Here is a 17303-nt window from a genome sequence, read left to right as displayed (position 1 = left end):
AATGGCGACTTCTTTCTCTTGCATTAATAAACTCTTTTATCGACTTTAATGTACTGCAAAAATAGAATGAAAACCTAAATCATCACTATACACTATATGCACCTTAAATTTATGAGAGCTATATAGAGATAAACAATCTCTCATGAATGAGACGTTTCGTGCAAAAATATCACTAGATCAGGCAGCATCCAGCACGTATAGTTTGTACCAGTTTGATCGATGACCACTAACAACAATGAGATGATTTTCCTCCTCTTACAGACTATGCGCGTACGTGTCAACCAGAAGGAGACTCTGGGTTTCCCCCAGTTGTTTTTGGCACGTGCAAACTTTCTCTTCCTTGACTGACAGTTATTGCACGTATTGATGGACATTTACATCTGCCAACTCTATTTTAGCAGTTTAAATCTTCCGAACCTCGTGCAATGTATGTCCACTTTCGTCAGTTACGACTTTGTGTTACTAATCAACCGGTCAAGAGCAGCTAATTACGGTCGTCCGAGCATGAACGAAACTGGCACATAAACTGAGTGATAATATCAAATAACCTATTTCATTATACACTATAAATATATTTTTTTTCTAATAATATAGGGTGTATATATATATATATATATATATATATATATATATATATATATATATATATATACGCACACACATACACACATGTACTGTAAATACAACAACAAGGGAATATGTTAAGACATTGCTTTTTATTCTCATGTTTTTATAACCAACAAGGATAAACGTGAAATCTTTCAGACATTTCGAGATAAGAGCTATCTGTTCTGCACAGCCCAGTGATAGGAAGACTACATTGAGGCCATACAAGAGGTAGCATGATGAATAGCAATCAATATACACGAAGAATAAACAACTAACGACAAGAATAAAAAGCAATGACCTTGTTCCTAAAATACACAAAGCTACAATGAGAGAGAGAGAGAGAGAGAGAGAGAGAGAGAGAGAGAGAGAGAGAGGAGAGAGAGAGAGAGAGAGAGAGAGAGAGAGAGAGAGAGAGCATCTCCAGCTAGACAAGCAGGCACGCCCAGGCCCATCCCCGAAAAGAATATGATGTGGCCATCTAACGAAGAGGCCTAAAAGTATAGTGGGGTCTCAATCCTATTCCAACAAGCGTGAATAATTTCTGGCTGGTGGAAAAGAAAATATAAGTGTGGTTTGCGAGGGATGCATAACTTGCATAAAATACATCGAATATTCTTTTATACAGCCTCATGGTAAAGAGGATGCAATGGAGCATGCAATTCGGGTCACGGACTTGAATACAAGAGTATGAGAGCATAAATGTTAATAAAAAAGATGAAAAGAAAAAGGAAGAAAAGGTCAGATCATCCATTATAATTGTGAATAAATAACAAAATGTGAAGCAAATGACGTCACTGATCCTTGAATAAAATGCACAACAGGCGCATTGCCTCTTGGTTTCCCCTATTACTGTCTGTAGGCCACGTAATCTCTCTCCCACTTTGACTTTCATGTTACTGTCACAATATACAGTAAAAATATGAACATGATATTTGCTTTCTGCTTCTCATTTCACTAGTCCTTCCACAATGTTGAACCCCCAAACCTAAATCATACGCTTTCCTTTAACAAAATACAATACTCATATTACTTTTGAAGTTGTCCTGCTGACCCTTTACTTAAGAATAAATCATTGGTAGTTTTAGATTTCTAAACCGAATTATTGATATGAAGCTGAGATTATCTTCTCTAGCTAGATTCTGTATTGAATGTTTTCTTACATTAATTTTTACTTTACAGACATGTCGTGGCAACAGACGTTCCATTAATTTGAACCACAGACGATGACAGATATTGAAATCCCCGAAAAATAACCATGATATTTCTAATAGGATTCTTAAGTATGTAAAATAGAATCCAGAAAAAAGGTCAATTGTCGAGTGTTGCCCCCCCCCCCAAAAAAAAAAAATAGCTCCAGGCAACTCAGTTCTCGACCCTTACTTTCCAACTACTGTTATAAATAGTGAAGGAGTTGTAAGCAATATATTTTCCTAATTGGAATTCAATAGATATTCTATCCAAAAGAATAAAAATTTTAAAATAATTCTCTTACTCCTATATTATTTCGGAGAACCTAACCTTTGAGTTCGGAAATTGAAAACATCCTTAACTAGACCTTGATCTCCACAAAACTCGACTGGCGTTTTTTGAAGTTCCTAGACTTCTTTTCACAAAATTTCAATCTGATCACCAAAAATTATGGCTAAAAGTTTATAAAAATTCTGATTTCACCCATTCAATTGCTAAGTCACCTCATCACTTTTCATCTGATTTCGACAGTTAATAGTAATAGTTCTTACTAGCATTGCTTTAAATATTATTTTACGCTTTGTCGTTATTGGTATTTCAACACAAATCGTAACCATTTTATCCAATGGGTGATGGTGGAAGAAACTATATTTATTCCTACTCCATAACAAGGCAAACTTTCACTAATATTATTGCAGATCACTGCACTCCTTTCTGGTACGCTGCATCCAACAATTATATTTCTATATTATAATCCACTTATCTCCGATTTTTCTCTCGGCTGTCTTCGACATGTAATGTATTGTATAGTTCGCCCTACCATTGTTTACAGCGTTATCTCCCCTTTTCTTGGTTCATTATTCCTTATCATTCTTAATTTACTTTTGGGGTCGTTCATATTTTCCCCTACTTCTCCACTTTCCGTAGTTAATTCACTTCTCTTCAGATTCCCTCTCACGTCTTTCCGACCTCATAAAGGTGGTTCATCTTCATGCCTGCTTACCCTCAAATGACTAGTTCCGTTGCATTAAGTTTGACTTTCGTTCACCTCATTACTTTCCTTTCCTGCTGGAAGCCATTCTTCGCAACGCCATAAATATCCATTGTCACTATTGTTCCCTTCCCCATTACCATTTGCACCAACGTTACACTCCCCTACTCTTACATTGCAACTTTCATAAAGAAAAATTGCGCTGATGGTAAATTCCCTTTAAACAACGTACGTTTTTCGCGTCAGTAATTATCAACTTTACCCTTGTAAATAGTAACCTACAATTGCTACTAATCTACCACACCATCTGGACCACCTACTATCATTATTAGTAGCTCTTATCGTAATTAAATTCTCTTTTTTTTTGGATTTAAATGCTGGCATATATCATTATCATCATTACCTCGAAGAAAACACCATGCCATGTCTAAGAATCTTGGATATTGAAAATCCACAGTTATATACGTTGTATATCTAAAAATACAGGAGGTTTCACACATTTTACAAAGTGCCACTTCGTTCATAACATGCACATTATTAACAGGCAATCGATATTCCAAAATTAAAACAGTACAAGGGGCAAGAAATAAATGAAAAAGACGAAAAAAAAAATATAAAACACATTTAAAAACGATGATGGCACAGAAAAATTAAATTTGAACTTTGAAATGAATGCATTTTTTGCTCCCTACCTCCACCGTTATACTTTCTCTGTTATCTGAACGAGTTCTCAGACGAGCCTTCTACTACTTCTGAATACTCTACTAACAAACCACAAAAGATCAATGGTTGATATCTGTTAAAGAAAATAAAACAAAGCCTTCTAAAACCATTTTCCCTTCATTGAAATGATGAATCAATATGAACCAAATGAAGAGATTCTAATAACATCGACCAAGCAGTTCAGATACTCGAACCCTTAGTTATTAGTACTCTCTCTCTCTCTCTCTCTCTCTCTCTCTCTCTCTCTCTCTCTCTCTCTCTCTCTCTCTCTCTCTCTTCTTAGGGTGTACAAAGCTGCTATATACTGTGGAAGTCTTCTGAACAGTTTCGTTCATTCAATATTCAACAGTTAAGAGATAGAACACAGTCATGAATGCCTTGCCCTTTTTTCTGGACGCTGCCTTCTTCAATGAGTTGGCTCAATGGCAGTAAAAAAAAATATAGCTGAGGTACATATTTAAGTACATCCGTTTCCCATTGATGATTATTGTTTATAATTACGAATAGCCTTCTAGATTACACATATGCAGTACATATATATATATATATATATATATATATATATATATATATATATATATATATATATGTGTGTGTGTGTGTGTATGAGTGTGTGTCATCAGCGGTACTACTCCACTGCAGAAAAAAGGCCTCAGCTATGCCCCACACGCATCTGTTTAAAAGTCTTTCTATGCCAGTTTATAACAGCATATTTTAATAGTTCGTCAATCAAACGTCTTCTCTTTCTTCCCCTGATTCTTTGACAATATATAAGGTTGCATTTTGTTATTCCTAATGCCCATCTATTATATGTCAGTCATTATATGTCCTGCCCATGTCCATTTCTTTTTCTTACATGTTATAATATCCTCTACCTTAGTTTGCACTGGTATCTATGTTGCTCTTTTTCTGTCTCCTGGTGTCATTCCCATTATTACTTTTTCCATTGCTCTTTGAGTTTTAACTGGTTTATGTTATAAAGCTTTAGTAAAGCTCCAAGTTACTGATGCATAAGTTAATACTAATAGGACCACCTTATTAAATACTTTTCTTTTTAGAGAAAGTGACATTTTACATTTCATGATCTCATGTTGTTTACCAAAAACTGTAGACCGCATTCTTATCCTTTTTTAATTTCGGTCTCATGTCCTGGCGAAGCACTTACTGTCTGCCCTCCGTACGTAAATTCATTACCAATCTCTAAATGTTGTGTCTGCATTTTCATTGAACATTATCTTCGTATTACTCAATCATTTTCAGTCCTACATTTCTGTTTTCTCAATTCAAATATTCTATCATCTTTTGCAATTCCTCCCATAATTCATTAAACAGAACTATGTCACCTGTATATCTTAAGTTGTTTAGGTATTCCCAAATAATGTTAATTCCTATATTTTCCCAGTCTAAATTTTTCAACATTTCTAGGCATGCTATGAATAATTTAAGAGAGATGGGGGTCTCCCTGCATAACTCCTTTCTTTATGTAGTTTTAGGATAACTGTACTTCCTGTATAGATATCTTCAAGTGTTCTAACATAAGATTCATCTATTCCTTGTCTTTCATGGGCTTTCATTACTGCTGAAGTTTTGATAGAATCAAACAAATTCTCAGTCTACAAATGCTATACACAATAGCTTGTCATATTCTGTTGATTATATATATATATATATATATATATATATATATATATATATATATATATATATAAATATATATATATATATATATAAATATATATATAAATATATATATACATAAATATATATATATATATATATATACATAAATATATATAAAGATTTATATACAATTTACATACATATACCATCATTAAGCTATTTCACCCAATACATAGTCTACAGTGACCAAACCACAATAGTCGCAGGCACCTTTACATTTCAGCTATGTCATATTGTACACTGGTATTGAAAAAAAATATAATACACAAAATCAAATAATATATGCATATTACATATATGTGTGCGTGCGTGTACATTCCCATATCAGTCCGATAGTCTCACTAACACTGCACATTACAGGTGATATATTTATTCTAAACTCAAGATTTCATTCACATCTTGAAAAGAACTTCAAACCTGGCTATGATAGTTACCGTACCTCTACTCTGACAGAGATTCAAATGTATACTGGGAACCAAACTACTTAGGGTTAGGACATAAGTGAGTTATTTAATGCAAGTAGTCTCCGTGGTTTCGTATCGAAACATTTATTTGCGTCCAAATATACAGCAATACTAGAATAGGAATTGAAATTTTTTTGGATTGTTACAATGAACTACAGTATTTATGTATATTATTATTGCACTCTAGGTAATACTTAGGGGTTTCTTTGCAGAGTTTTTTTCTTCAGCATCAAGCTGGAATTTATATCCCTTTCTTCCTTTTTCCTGTTCACCTTCTACAGTTTGCTTTATAGCGCAACTACTGATGTATCATTAAGTTACACTTAGGCACTGAATGGCCTTACAACTCCACCATCGAGCTATATAACTCAAATTCATAAGTTTCTTCGATTCCACCATAACAATTCAGTATTATGCATGTATCATATAGCTAAGTTTGTCACTAATTCTTTTTAAATGACACTTTTACTTCCTGGTATTAAACCAGATATATCTAATTTACAATAAATTGACAGTAAAATTCTGCCTAAAGTAATATATATATATATAATATATAATATATATATATATATATATATATATATATATAATATATATATATATATATATATATATATATATATATATATATATATATATAAATATAAATATACATACACAGTATAATTATTAGCTAAGCTATAACCTAAGTTGGAAAAAAAAGATGCTCATAAGCCCAAGGGTAAATAGCCCAGTGAAGAAAGGAAACAAGAGAAGTAATAAACAATTCAAATAAAATCTCTTAAGAAAAGGATCATTAAATTAGATTCATAATTATGAAATTTTCGAAAAACAAGAGTAAGAAAAATAAGATAAAATAATGTGCCCGAATGTACCCTCAAGCGAGAGAACTCTAATCCAAGACAGTAAAAGACCACGGTACAGAGGCTGCGGCCCTACCAAGGACTAGAGAACAATGGTTTGATTTTGGACTGTCTTCTCTTAGAATAGCTGCTTACCATTGCTAAAGTCTCTCTTATACCCTTATCAAAAGGAAAGTAGCCACTGAATAATTACAGTGCAATAGTTAGCCCCTTGTGTGAAGAAGAATTGTTTAGTAACCTCGAGATTCTCAGGTGAATGAGGAAAGAGATAAATGTAAAAAAAAAAAAAAAAAAAAAAAAAAATAGGCTAGACTACTCGCTGAATGTGTAAGCAAAGGAAAACTGAGCCGTAAACAGGGAGAGGTAGCCAACTGTCTGGCCAGTTAAAGGATTCTATAACTCTCTATCATGAGAGAGAGAGAGAGAGAGAGAGAGAGAGAGAGAGAGAGAGGAGAGAGAGAGAGAGAGAGAGAGAGAGAGAGAGAGAGAGAGAGTCATGAAATTAGGGTCCTCCAGCCCAGCGCGGGGATCGAGGAGGAGACTCAATGCCAAGGTAAAACTGGGAAATCCTGCAAATGCGACAAGAAGCAATTTTAGGTATTTGGCCAGCAAGAAAGAAAACCGAGAGGATGTAAAATAGAAAGCTAAAAAGTGAGTGCAGCCAGCAATGAAAGTTGTGCTTACAGTACACGTAGGTGCACTGACGGCACTATTCCCTTGCGAGAGAGAGAGAGAGAGAGAGAGAGAGAGAGAGAGAGAGAGAGAGAGAGAGAGAGAGAGAAAAAAAAAAGGTTTCCTTTCTGTTTATAAGTACCAATGAAGGTACATCCCCTATCTCAAATTTATAAGTGATTATTTCGTAATAATAAATTTCTGACGCATCCTATACATCGTCTTTCTACCTTTGCCAAACACGTGTACCGACAAAAACAAAGGACTGCTGTCCTCGTGTGTTGCAGGGAAGCGAGACATCATTTACATAATGTTCGCTTAATTACTTAACCTATTTTTAATGTCAAAGTGTAAACGACCCAAATTATTATAACTGTTTCACACCTACCCGTTTTTTCTTCCTTGCCTATTGCATAATACTCTTTCTCGTGGCCCATCCATTTGCCATTATGTGGACAAAGCCAGACGTCCAATAGTGCGGTCGTATTTTTTCCCTCCCGTGATTATTTTTATGTCACTGTGATTCCCCCACGTATTCCCAGAATGATTGTTATTAATAGTACCTTTGTTCTCGCTTTTTTTTAGCTGCTACTTTTAAACGGCAGATTGGTTCATGCTTCCTACGTGCATGGACACGGTTGTAATAGCGTATGACACGGAACACACGGAGAGAGAGAGAGAGAGAGAGAGAGAGAGAGAGAGAGAGAGAGAGAGAGAGAGATTCTCCCATATTAAGATGCAATCTGGTTATATCCAAGAAGTGTGTGACGCGCCTGCCACTTTTGGTAATCTTGGACCATTATGCCCCCGTTATCTACTATATGGTCTATCAGTATTCCATATGCAATGGATGCTGTAATCCCTCAAACAGATGTCTACAGTTATGAAAGATATAATGTACATAAGTGTTTATAAATATATATATATATATAATCTTGATGAGGGGTAAATGGAGATGGTTTGGTCATGCTCTTCGCATTCCCCAAGAGAAATTAGTTCACCAAACGTTCAGCTGGACTCCAGAAGGCACTATAAGAGTTGGAAGACCCAGACCTACAAGACTGAGGATCATGAAGCGCGAAGTAGTAGATGATGAATGAAGTAGTATTGAATTAAAAGCTCAAGATAGAGAGGACTGGCAAAATCTAGCCTTAACGTCAATAATCGTAGGAGATGATATATATATATATATATATATATATATATATATATATATATATATATATATACTGTATATATATATATCATATATACACATGCGTGTGTTCATGAATTTGTTTATACGTTATATACCCATTAAGAGTCCTGTAATACGCAAGGTTCTCAAACCCACGACTATTTCTTAACCTCTACACCATGACCTTATAAACACTGCGTTAATTGATCTTGAATGAGGTTACGCTCCACTTTCTCTAGTTTATTTTCATTTGGTAGCTGATATAGTAGATTCAAATAATAATTGATACCAATTATCCAATTATATAAGGCATTATCTTCTCTGATATTCTGTAACTGTTGTTCACATTTTATGCGTTCCATATTGTTAATATGATTTCAATTTCATTATTGAAGTGTAAATTACTTATATACACATTTCAGTACACTGGCTACGTTTCCTATTCGTTACACTACTCAATACATAATCATCCTGTCTCATGTTTCCTATATTAATAAAATACATCGTTTTTGGAGTACACCAATACTTCATCATATCCATTTACGACACTATTTCATCATTTCCACTTTCATTATCTGGAAATCTAATCAAATAAAGTCGTATGTGACATTGAACTATTTCGGGAGAATTCCCGAACCTCGGTGCCAATTTGGAAAATTTCATTCGTCGTCGTATTAAACTATTTGTGTCTCACAGTTCACAGGCGACATCATCAATCTCGTCCTGTGTCTCATTTCCTACGGGACCTTGACGTTTGCCCCTCTTCCTCACAATTAATCATTCCTGGAAAAATCTGGCCCGTTTCTAAAACTCGATCTTATTTGCATATCGTCATTTGTATAAGTTACAAAGCTTCTTTATCAGGTTACTTTATTCACTTCTCTAAACGAACATTCAAGGTTACTGGTGCGTCATCTAAGGCGACTTTTCTTTGACATTTGTGATCTCAATTTAGTCATGAATAACGATTTCGCCAAAAAAATTATGCTACGCCTAATCCCCTTAAATCTAGCTAGACTTATTCAAAGTGTGAAGATCTATAACGCAGATGAACCAATCTATACGATATCATATGATAAATGAGGCTATTTGAAACGTTTCAATGCGTGACCATCATAACCCACAGGCCATGGAATACTTTTTTTTAACCCAACTGTAATTTTTGTAGAAAAAAAAAAAGACATTAAGAGCGACAGTTTCAACACGCTCATATGATAAAGTTGGTAACGTACTTGGTAATAAGTCAATTGTACCTATTTTTAACTCGCTTTCCTAGTCTTGATGGGATTATAATTATTCAGAAAGAAACATTTCTATTTCGGTAATTACTTTTCGAGATTAATATTCAATAACAACTGTTGAAAGAGTGTCCCAGATTTGTATTTTTGTTAATAAAAATACACTTGCTATGACTATATTTTTCGTGTATTATTTCTATTGCTTTCTCTAATTCTTCACTTTCTAAAAGATCTATCCAGTTGCATATCTCTTTAATTTCTGTATTCCTTAAGCTTTGTTCTTTTTTCCATTCTATTTAGTCCAACTTCACTAAAAACGAGATTCCCTTTGAGGAGGAGACATTCACACAAGATTCCATCGGACGAATGTCTTAACATTTCCAATATTCCTCTAAAATCCTTCTTCCCTTCATATTCCTCCGCGTCCAATATTAAAATCTTCTCGCATTGAGATGGCCCATGGGTGCTTTTGATGTTAGTTACAGTCATTGATGTTTATTGATGTTGTTAACGTTGCGTCACATCATACCGTTTTTGATCCGTTTCATGCCTTTGTCTTGGGATGAAGTTGATCTCTCACGTTTAAAAAAAAAATGTGTCATCTTTGAAGATCGGAAAAATACAAAAATAAAAACATTTCGGTCGTTTATCAAAAAATATGGTCGATGACAATGACATCTACTTCCGTGACGATTTATAATAAAACCTTATGACAATAATAGAAACCACCACAGAGAGAGAGAGAGAGAGAGAGAGAGAGAGAGAGAGAGAGAGAGAGAGACTTGATTATTGATTTGGCGTTACAAACTGGCGCCACAACTTCCATGGCTCTAGACGCCGAGAGAGAGAGAGAGAGAGAGAGAGAGAGAGAGAGAGAGAGAGAGAGAGAGAGAGAGAGAATCATCATTTCATTATTATTACTGCAATAAATTATATGTATTTCATTTACCGAACATCAAAGGAAAGCCATGTTTCTAAATAACATGGGAAAAGTATGAAAATAAATAAAGTCTAAAACACGAAACATGTTATTTCCTAATGTAAATCAAGATCTGCCAATTTAGAAAAAAAAAATAAGTTTTAAAGAAATAATTAACAGAAAAATTACTAGACTATTTTCGTGGCAATATTAACTAGCCTATACGAGAAAGGACACAAATGATCCGAAAGCTACGGCACAGCCTGAGGTTTGAGAACATTGATTAACTAGTCACTAGACTAGACGAGTCTGAATCTGAGTCTCAAAACCTAGATCATATTGCCATAATCCAAAAGGTGGTAGACAGTCTGCTTCAACTACGTAAAACATCTATCTGAAAGGAGGGATGTTGAGCCTCGAGGCATTGGAATGGCCCCCAACTTGAGGATCGGAAGAGAGGGTAGGGGCGGTAATAAACAGGGTTGGAAGATTGAAGTGTTTTTCCGAGCAGAGAGAGAGAGAGAGAGAGAGAGAGAGAGAGAGAGAGAGAGAGAGAGAGAGAGAGAGAGAGAGAGTCAATAACAGACTCTGAAAGAGAGAGGTCAATAAACAGCCTCGAAGAGAGTGAGAGGGAAAGGGGGGGTTAATAAAACACTTGGAAGAGAGGTGTGTTTTAGAATATGCGTTTCGCTGTGTATGGATTTTTAGAGTATGAATCTTTCAGTGAGAGAGAGAGAGAGAGAGAGAGAGAGAGAGAGAGAGAGAGAGAGAGAGATCAAGTTGGCAGACTAGCCAGATGAGCACCAGTAGTATATCCATTTTTTCAAATTGACTTAAATGCTGAAGTAGAAACATATATTCCTACCAAGTCCTGTTAACACTCAGTTCAACCACCACTCTCATTTACCTTATTAAAATAAATTTCCTTTACCATAAACATATCAAAACCCAATTAATGACCTGCTTTGAAGACATTACACAAGTGATAATATCACCCATTTATATATGGATAAACTAAAGCAAAATAATATAGGAAAAGGGAAATTTCACCTGTCAGCAAGTCAAGAGAGTTCTGCAATATACTACAGAGGAAAGTTTTAAAGCTGCGGTCTCGCTACTACTTCAAATGAGACTGAATGTAATGACCTTGGTGCTACGAATTATAAATGAGGCTGGCTGCCTGCCTGGACACATATCAATGGAAAAGATATAAAATTGTTCGAGGAAAAAAATGATATCAATGAACTGCCCCAGTGGGTCATGTCAATAGGGGATACCAGTAATACTACTATTGTATACTACTAACTATGGTATCTCGGTCTAAAATGTGAAATTGATGTCAACTACCTTGTAAAGCAAGGAACACTGTTATTATATAAAAAAAAAATCAGTATAATTTTAACACTTATCTGAAGACACACTACATAACCATCAATTGCTATATTATAAGAAAAATGTTTAAATACAGTAATATCATTCCTCCTTGTGATTGCATACACTGCCTTTATGTGTTACATTTCCCTCTACAACACTTGCGTTAAAACAAAACCATATATGGAATTAATCTTTAAATAATCAACTATCGATTCACGATATCATTTTGTAACATCTAGACGGCAATAACTGCTACATGAATTGAATCCACGAACTCTATACTTTCAATGGTACACGATTCCAAAGGTTTGCGATGAGAGAAACAACAGCTTTCACCATGGGAAAAACATTGGTCCTAAGGGGGGAACTCGTGAAAATGGCTCTTAGGAAAGGAAATACAATAAATGAGCCAAATTGTCAGGAGGAGGTTTGCACTTTAAGGGGTTGGAGAGAGAGAAAGAAAGAAGTTAAAATGAAAAGCTGAAATTCATGAATCCAAGTTCAATCTGATGATAATGTTTCTTGACTAAAATTCTTTCTAACTAACTAAAGGTTTAAAGGACGCTCATGAATGAATTGAAGAGACAGTGACAATTCCCTAGAAACTGACCATATATCCATATAACCAGAATCTAACCCCTTCTCCAACCAAGCTAGGACCAAGGAGTACCAGGCAATGGCTGATGATGAATCAGCAAGTAAATCTTAAAGGATTCCTAAACCTGGCCCCCATCCTTAGCTGACAAGGATGGTGAGGTTGCAGACACTAGAAGAAATTATCGAGTTTGAACGTGTCTATCTTCCGTCCAGCAAAACGCCAAGAAGGGACGTTGCCAATAGGCCACCACAACCCTTGAAGCCATGTCACCTTTTATGGTCACTACACGATACCTGTTATAAAATCATATATATATATATTTATATATATATATATATATATATATATATATATATATATATATATATATATATATATATATATGGATAAATATCAACACAACATCGTGTCCAAATAGAAATAAATTTCTACCTCATACTTGGGATCGAACGCTGGCCCCTTCTAATGAAAGGCCAGGTCGATTTCTTTTATGGCCTCTCGTGACATGGTTGGTTTCGACCTGACCTTTCATTAGAAGAGGCCAGCGTTCGATCCCAAGTATGAGGTAGAAATTTATTTCTATTTGAACACGATGTATATATATTAACAATGTTATGCAATGGAGAAACTAAGCTACTTACATTGCCTTTGTGAAGCAGACTACGCCGCTAGACAAATAATCCTAGCTGGTGGAGCATCAAATGACTTGAGTAACTGATGTATTGAAATAAGAAGACGCGAAAGATTTGCTTAGTCAAGATTCATCATCGATAAAACTTTGGAAAATAGAATACACCCATGAAAGATCTATATGTATTATAATAATTATACCGATTTACAGTTTAAATTACTTTATCAGTAAAAAAACACTAACAACCATACTAAATCAAGACTTTCTTAGAACACTTGGAGAAAACAAGCAGAAATCACTTGATTTCCCTTGCAGGACTTTGGTATCTTTTATCGGAATAATATCACCAGGTTGTACTATACATTCTTTTTATTGGTGTGCCACTTTTGCCTTACAATATTCACTTTGAAAACAACAATCCTACAAGGCCTGATGTATAACGCAAATGAAGTAAAATAGGATATGAAAAGAAAATTTATTATATGGAACTATACTTCATAAGATTAAGAGTATCATATAAAAAACACAAAGCTACATGATTAAGGCATATCACCCAAATCACCTTAAAAGTAAAATGGTTTCCAAGCGATCTAGTGTAAAAATAACTTAATTTCCAAAGAAGGCATTCAGTCACAATAAAATTTCTTTGCTTTTCATCTTTAATTTCAACAATTGCCGTTACAATAATGTAAGAATATCAATGTGAAAAAAATCCTTCCATTGCGCAAGGGACTAATGGATTGATTTATATATATATATATATATATATATATATATATATATATATATATATATATATATATATATATATATATAATATAAAACAAGAAGCTCCCATTGTTTTCAGTTTTCTTGAAATTCCATAATGGTAATTTTTTATAGAGAAGCCAAGTGAAAACAAACGCCAGACAGCAATTGCTATATATCCGAAAGTCGTCTCATCTAATGAGTCTATGACATTCACTTGTCACCGTTTTAACACAATAGGTCACGATACTTCACGATCATCGATAGGTCTTTCAATTTTGACAATAACAAAGTTACTTACCTCATAAACTGACTAAAAATTGATGGAATAATTATGGGACAAACATAGATTCAGCTCCAATTTACAAAACCTTATGCGAATTTAATTCGATCTGATAATGGCTTATCTCAATTCCATAAACTAAAAAAACAAGCTCAACACATTTTACCTTGAATGACGGTGGAACGTCGCTTACCATATCTTGAAACACACCATACTTGGGTAAAGCATTAATTTAATTTCAAGAGAGCAAAACAGCACATGTGTAGATAAAACAAATATTGCAAAGTGAAGCACGCTATCACAAGCACAACATCACCTCGCCGACCACGTTGGAAGGATCATGTAAAAGGCCAAATGAAAGCGCACTGGTGAGCAAATCATCCTGGTTAAGTGAGGATGTCAAGAGACAGATCTTGTTTCAGCACTAAAGTACTTAAGCCTTCTTAATGGTGTAGTATAAAGCGTGAAAGCAGCGTTAACACAACCAAAAACACCCGACAGCTGCTTGCTATCATATCCATAAGACATATATATGATTAAATGTAATTTCTAAAGCAATAACACGATAAATTAAATAACCCATTTTGCTGAATAAACCTATTCAACATTGTAAATCTTTTAAATCTTTATTTAATAAAAAAATAACAGATTTAAAGAGGTAATTTCACAAAATAAAAGGAAAAATTAGTAGATTGCAACAATATTCCAATGAGACTAGAAATGCTTTGCAATTCGAAAGATAAACAAAGTCATAATCCTTTGTATAAATAGAAAAGAGAGCATAACTAAATTGGATATCACGTTATGTACAACAATCTACATTGAAATAGAAGCTTGGATACAATCATATTAAGACTGGCGAGTTAATCTCACTGATTGAACTACTGTTCTTCCTTGCTGTTGCTGAAGACAAGACTATTCGGCGAGAACTATCCCAATGAACGTATCTGTTCTCATCACGCTACTCTTTGGACAAAGAACTTTGTTCTGTGCTCAAAGGTATTCAACACAAATATACAAATTGTGGTACGAAAGCCGTCTAGACAACATTTTTCATTCACTGACTTCAAAATAGATATATCAGAAACTTCACCAAAATATATAAGAATGAAATGCCACAATTCTTAATTCGAGTTTTATAAATTTACTTCATATAAAACAAATATATTCATACTCGAACGAATATAAATGTTAACAAAAAAATAAATTTCACTAAAATCAGTACTAAAGAAAATCATAATCCAAATTTTTCAATTATCATGCCTTGATACTATGCCATGACTAAAACTACTATAAAAAAAATTAAAACAATACACAATTATGTTAATTAAATTAGTCATGGAAAATGAAGATCTTAATTGTGCAACCTTAAAATATGAACATCACATCCTATATTAAAAAATGATTAAAAAATGCCAATGTCTCATCTCTGGCAGATACTTAATAGTGCATCAACTTAAAGAAGATTTAAAAAAAAAATATATATATAAAACTGGAATTGACAATTATGTCTTCGCTTACAATGTTCAACGAGGAGTTATTAGTAATCTACTTCCGAGTAATCTCGAATATTATATTTCGCTAAAACCTCTTCTATCAATCTGAACATAAGATTAGTAACAACGCTCGAACCTATATGATAAAAATATATAATTAAAACAAAAATCAACCTTCTAAAATCGTATGTTGAAATAAAAATAGAAATTATCAATGCAGACAGCGAAAAGAAGTCAGTTCCTCAGTAAAATCCCACGGTAAATCGTGTTCCATTCTCGAGTATTTGGATAATGAAATGACGGCCTTAGGATAATTAAATGAAGGCACCTGGATAATGAAATGACTGCATTTGGATAAATAAATGACGGCACGGATAATTAAATGACGGCACTTGGATGATTAAATGATGGCATTTGGATAATGAAATGACGGCATTAGGATAATGAAATGACGGTATTTGGATAATGAAACGACGGCATTTGGATAATTAAATGACGGTATTTAGATAATTAAATGACGGTATTTGGATAATAAAACGACGGCATTTGGATAATTAAATGACAGCATTTGGATAATTAAACGACGAATAGTAAAGTGGTGCTTCCTTTTTATATGATGAAAATTCAAATATATTTTTACTCTTTTAGTTTTCGGCGAGAGAAATGTCTAATGAAAACAATGTAATTTAAGAGGACGTATAATCATATCAAAAGGAAATTCCTTCTTTCCTTTATGAATATAATCAATTGTATAATGTTATTTTACTCAGTATTTTACTACTTACCAATACTTTCTTTACATTTTATTTCTACTTTTTCAAGTGAATACTTTATTCAGGGGAATCTTGTAACAAAGTGATGACCCGCTTTAGGCCACTCCTTAAGAAGTTGAGCAATCTATGAATAATTCCACTTGAAACCACGAAGGAAAATGACACGAATTATAACGTTTTTCTTCAAAGACTAGTTATTATGTATCATGTGTGTCGTCTATATAAGACATTTATTATTTGCAGCTAAAAATAAATCGAAATGTTATTGAAGTTCAACATTTTAGAATGTATCATTGAAATATTTCCAACATACCTGCGAAAATAAAGAGTGAAGAAACACGACATGCGTGTCTATTCGCCAGAAGGGAAAACATAACCCTAATTGTAGCGACTGGCATTGCTATACAAAACCATAACCAAAAGAGGCTATACTTTACAACAAAACAGACATTATGGTTGTCGTATGTGCGTTTGTCCATTTATTTAAGGTTTTTTTATGGACTGCATATCTTCTAGGAAAGGAAAATACACAGTACTAAGTTATCACTTGGCGAAATACGATTATTGGACCTCTATATGGCAACGGGTATCCAATTGGGGAGTCTTCATTATACGGTGAAAAGCAAAGGAGGTCGAGTCACGAAACAGGACGCATGAAAGTAATGGGGTAAAAAAAAAAAAAAAGGATTGTCGTGTCCACGTAGGGGAATTGATATAACTTAATAACACTCTTTTCTCTTCGCCTGACATATATATATGGGAATGAAAAGTACAATCAAGGGTTATTCAAAGGATTTAATACTGAAATGGATCGGTCTAAATCATTGACAGAAAAATAAAAATTGTATTTCAACATAAGGTGAAAATATAAGGTTAC

The 17303-nt window shown here is 34.0% G+C and overlaps 1 protein-coding gene across 9 annotated transcripts in view; it reads right to left on the bottom strand.

Annotated features, from left to right (window-relative positions):
• The window catches only part of LOC137619491 (adenylate cyclase type 1-like), a 423950-nt gene that overhangs the window by 371775 nt on the left and 34872 nt on the right, over positions 1-17303 (bottom strand). The window contains exon 1 of one of the 9 annotated variants that reach the window (XM_068349562.1): positions 14324-14461. The exons of the other annotated variants lie outside the window; for them this stretch is intronic. The gene's annotated coding sequence lies outside the window, so the exon portion shown is untranslated. Of the gene's footprint in view, positions 1-14323; positions 14462-17303 lie in introns of those variants that run through there. 9 annotated transcript variants of the gene reach the window in all.

Source organism: Palaemon carinicauda, chromosome 26 (assembly GCF_036898095.1).
Source record: "Palaemon carinicauda isolate YSFRI2023 chromosome 26, ASM3689809v2, whole genome shotgun sequence".
Classification (NCBI taxonomy): Eukaryota; Metazoa; Arthropoda; class Malacostraca; order Decapoda; family Palaemonidae; genus Palaemon; species Palaemon carinicauda.
The sequence above is the reverse complement of the archived record's forward strand: the minus strand, read 5'-3'. Positions and strand labels throughout refer to the sequence as shown.